The following is a 5678-nucleotide window of genomic DNA, read 5'->3' on the forward strand; positions in this document are numbered from 1 at the left end:
AGAGAGAGAGAGAGAGAGAGAGAGAGAGTATCAGTGCATCAAACCAAAAGCAGATATGAGGTTGATGTAACCAATTAAAACCTTTGAAGGTGGTTTCCCAGCATGGTTGCAGTTACAAGACCAAAACAAGTAACAGAATAAAAGAAAAGTATACATATCTATTATTTAATAAAAAAAAAAAGATTGGTAGAATCTGTAAAGTGTCAAACAAAATGCAATGCAGTACTTTATTATTTCATTCCTTTATGTTTGGAGTTCAAATATTGTTTGGGTCAACTTTTCCATCCTGCTTCTGGGGTTGATAATATAATTACCAGTCATGAACTGGGTTGAAGATTTATTATAGTCAACTGTACCACTTCCTTGAAATGTGTGATCATGTACCTATATGTATCTATATCAACATCATCATCACCATCATCATGATCTATTCTCTGCAGTCTGTTTGGTGTACCATTGCACATGGTAGGTCTTCTCAGAGCACTTGGAGGCTTCACATAGTTGCTTTATGTAGGTTCGATGTGGTCTACCAACCTTTGCATACCCAGAGAAGAACAGCACTGATAATATCATCATTTGCTCTCCAGCAATGTCAGCAAATCTTGTTCTTTTTTTCTCTGATGGGTTGGATGGTTTGACTAGGGCTGGTAAGCTAGGAGGCTGCACCAGACCCCAGTCTGCTTTGGCATGGTTTCTACAGCTGGATGTCCTTCCTAACGCCAACCAATCCAAGTTTAGTGGGTGCTTTAATATGCCACCAGTTTGGGTACCATTTGCATGACACTGATATCCACCACAACTGCAGTTTTACTTGGCTTGATGGGTCTTCTCAAGCACAGCATAATGCCAAATGGACTCAGTCATTGGCTCCGTGAGGCACAATGCTCAAAGCATGGCACAATGCCAAATGGTCTTGGTCCTTGGCTCCATGAGACCCAACACTAGAAAGGTGCTTTTACGTGCCACCAACACAGGTGTCATTTGTGTGACGCCAATATCTGCCACAACTGCGATTTTATTTGGCTTGATGGGTCTTATATATATATATATATACACATAATGCACTATATTTATTATATCTATATATATATATATATATATATATATATATATATATATATATAATAGAGAGAATGCCAGGCAGTGGTGAAGGGGTAATAGAGAAGTTATATGTTCAGATCTTAGCCTCCCCACCCACAAAATATAAAATAAACAAAATAAAACTAAAACAAACAAAAACAAACTATATAAGCAGAAGAAACATCTGTGTTAGGAAAAAAAAAGCATGCATTAAAAATATCAAAACGACATGGAGATGTGGCCTATATGAATTGTGTGTATGTGTGGGGGGAGATAAAGAGGTGGGGAGAGTGGGTTTGAAGATTATGTGTTAATAGTAACCAGGATGTCCATCTCACATATTTTACAAGAGAAAACAGTCTTTCATGTATTGCAAGCATGTAACACATTTTTCTCTCACACTCACTGACACACACACACACACACACACACACACACACAATTCATATAAGTAAAGTTATATGCTGAATGTTAGTGAGTGCTGGACTGTATGTATAATGTATATAAGAAACACAGTGTGCGTTGAGATATGCCCAGTATGTATATACTGAACGAATTCTTTTTGGTGACTATTGTCGTCGTCATCATCATCACTATTTCAATCAATGTCTATTTATTTATTTATTTATTTTATGCAAGTCGCAATGCTTGTATTACAAGTGTTTTTATATTCAAGGGTGTATATAGAAATAAGCATGCTTGTGCATATAAGTGAGGGTGTGTTTGCCTGTGAGTTTATATGATGGAAAGCTAAAGAGTGTCTGCATGTGAGAAAGAGAGTGAGTGAGTGAGTGAGTGAAAGAGAGTTTTGATAAAATGAAAAGTGTTGAGAATTCAAACACGGAAGTAAAATATCTTTTCAAATCACATACATCAATTATACACATTGACAGGCCAGCATAAACACACTGGAATGTAAACACACACACACACACACATCACATTTGTAATGAGGACATTATATAATTTAGTCTTAGAATGCATTATGTGTAACTAAAAGACAGGATAGTCATGTTTGGAACACATTTTTTTTAACATAGTATCTGCTCAGTCAGAAATGAACGGGTGCTAAATTACAATAACAGCACCATAACCCACAAACACACACACACATAGATACAAACAACTTGACAAGTTACCACACACACACACACACACACAGTCACATAAGCAAACATACAGAAGTACGGATACACTGACACATTCACATACCGATACCTAAACATAAAACATATACACTCACACATACACAATTTATACAGAACCTGTGCAGATTTTCTTTTAAATATATTTATTGCCACTGATAATGCAGCAAAGCATCTTTTCATATTTCTAAAGAGCATTTCTTCTACAGAGACACTCACATACACACACAAACAGAATTGACATAGGCAGAGGAAATGACTTATACAAATCAAACATTATTAGAAAAATACCACCATATGGAATCTACAGAAAAAAAACAGACCCTTCCTCCTCACCCCCGCCATATATATATAAATGTGTGCATGTGTGTTGTTATATGCATATATAAATGCATGAATAATAAACATCTAAGACAGAGAGAAAAAGGAGAGAGAGGCCATTCACTGAAGGTCTTGAAAAATATACTGCATCTACTTGGGCACAATGTGATCTTGAATACAATACAAACCAACTCACACTGCTTTGTACCGAAAAATACCAGTCATGTTTTATCCTATCTTGTTTTCTTTTACCCTCAAATATAATGCTACCCTGCCAATTTCGATTGGTGTTTTGCATTAAATTTCTCACTTTATATGTGAGTAAACATATTGTCAATGTCATCATCATCATCTTAATGTCTACCTTTTTCATGCATTCATAAATGAGATGGAATTTGTTGAGGCAGATTTTCTTTGGTCAGATACCCCTACTTGTCACCAACCCTCACCTGCTTCCAAAACAAGATTATATTTCCCCGTGGCCAGACATATTTTCACACAAGATTGGAAACAAACGGCACTGCTTGTAAAACAAGTTGTATGATGAATGGGGTAAATGTGGTACCAGCTAGTTCACCTACTTTCCTTAACTCTTTTAGCACTCAGATTACTCTGCCCAATTTAACACTTATTTATTCACATTGTTTCGAATTAATCATGCATCATTTCATAGATCCGAAATTTCAATGATGTAATTGCTTTATTCTTAGAATGACATTGTAGGGTAGGTAGAAAGGCTAAATCTAGTCAGTTTGAACATAAGACAGGTAGAATACTTTGGCCAGTTTAATCCTTTTGTATTTAAACTGGCCACATCCAGCCCTACCTGTTTTATGTTGAAACTGGCCAGATCCAGCATCTCACACTTGCCCTACAATGTCATTCTAAAAATATACAACCACATCATCGAAATCTCAAAGCTAAAAGATAATGTATGAGTAATTCAAAACATTAGATTTGACAAAGTAATCTGAATGCTGAAGTGTGTTAGAGGATAAGTAAGCAGTTTTGACATTCCAGCTCTTCTCAGAATTGGTTATTCCTGTAAACTATATTACAACAGCATATGAGACACTGCTAGTCTCCATTATTTGATTCATTTAGAAAGGTGGAAACAGTTACAGTTTGAAATCTTAGACTTTTTTGTTTATTTTTATTGTTTCAGAATAAATCATTGATTAATTTTGAAGCCATAAAAAAACGAGGCTTTTGCACTACTTTTTGGTACTGAATTTTCCAACCCATGTCAGCATAGAAAGCAGTTGTAAAATGAAGATGATGATGAGTTTCATTGTTCACTAACCATAGCTAAAGAAAGTAAAGAATTTTCATATGCACTGTTTTCTATTAACCCTTTAGCATTCCTATAACTCTATAAAATGTAATGCTTATTTATTACCTCCACCTTTGCTAAGGCGGAGGTATTGTTTTCAGTCGTGTTTGTTTGTTTGTTTGTCCGTGGACAGGATATCTCAAGAACTGTTGGATGGATTTGAATGAAACTTTCAAGGATGTTTGGCCTCATGACTGGCACAAACTGATTAGATTTTGGGGTCGATCCAATACCGGACAAGGATTCTGGATTATTTTTCCTGTTTTTTTACTTAATTTTTGAGAGCAGTCGGGTTCATTTTTAGTATTCTTGTTTGTGAGAGCAGTCGAGTTTATTTCAGATATTCTCATTTTAAAAATCATTTCTGGCTAATCATTGAGAGAACACTGGTATTGCCTTGGCAGAGGTTTGCACTTTCTGAGTGCTCTTGTTCACATTGTCTTCAAGTAATTAGGCATAATCGCAAAACTCCAAGATTTTGATGATGTGACTGTATATTTTCAGAATGACATTATAGAATAGCTGTGAAGGACCAGATCTGAGTATCTTGAACATAAAACAAGCTGAATATTTGGGCTGGTTGTGGCTGGTTTAAATGCTAATGGGTGAAGTCAGTGAGTTGGATTTGGTATGTGGGCTGTATTTTGCCAAAACCTGATATAAAGTATAGAAAACACTGGAGCTTGATATTTTTGTGAGGTGAGAGACCTTCATCTGGAGAGCTGCAAGAAAGAATGGTTGTGAGTGGGGGTGAGGTGACAAATTTGAAACCACAGAAGATGCTTTGAAAAGCCTTCAGTCTTAATCAATCGTTATATGATTGAGAAACAGCAAGAACTCTTGCAGTAACAACAACATCAACAGTAACTTCTCTATGGAGGTGAATATGCAGAACCATCAGAGCATCAGATACATGGTGGTATTTGTTCTGATTCATTGCTTTCTGAGTTCAAATCTTGTCATGGCCAACATGAATAATGGAGTTAATCCAATGCACAGATTAACACCACCACACCACTTTGGTGGCCTTTAGCAGAGTCCATTCTGCCACAAGCATTTGGTCCAGGTCTCTAGTTTGAGGATATATACCTTCTTTTCTCCTTCCAACCTGTCTCAGAGACTCTGTAAAAGATTACAGGCACCACCCTTCATCCTGACTAAGCAATAAAATAAAACCATCAGCAAACTTGACACTTGTGTTGAGTTGTGAATTCTTAGCTGACTCATGATGAATTTTGACAAAGAGAAAAACATACCTTCGTAATATCATGCTATAAAAAAACACATTATACAAATAACACTTGACTTATAGGAGGATAAATAGAGAAATTAAAATTTTGGAACACTCAGTTAAAGAGGTTCACCATTGTTGCTCTATACTATCACACAAGCTGCTAGAAATAGCAAGGAAACCTTCCTCAAAATCATGTCTTACTATCTTAAAATGGGGAAGAAAGAAAAAAGATATAAACACAGGTGCAGGTGTAGCTGTGTGATAAGAGGCTTGCTTCCCCACCACATGGCTCCAGGTTCAGTCCCACTGTGTGGCTCCTTAGGCAAGTGTCTTCTACTATAGCCTTGGGTCAACCAAAGCCTTGTGAGTGGATCTGGTAGACAGAAACTGAAATAAGCCTGTTGTGTATATATGTGCGTGTGTGTGTGTCTCTTTGTGTCTGTATTTGTTTCCCACCACCACCACCACTTGACAACCTTTGTTGGTTTGATTATGTCCCTGTAACCTAGCAGTTTGGCAAAAGGGAACAACAGGATAAGTACCAGGTCTGGAAAAAAAATAAGTA

Source organism: Octopus bimaculoides, unplaced genomic scaffold (genome assembly GCF_001194135.2).
Source record: "Octopus bimaculoides isolate UCB-OBI-ISO-001 unplaced genomic scaffold, ASM119413v2 Scaffold_81419, whole genome shotgun sequence".
Taxonomy (NCBI): Eukaryota; Metazoa; Mollusca; class Cephalopoda; order Octopoda; family Octopodidae; genus Octopus; species Octopus bimaculoides.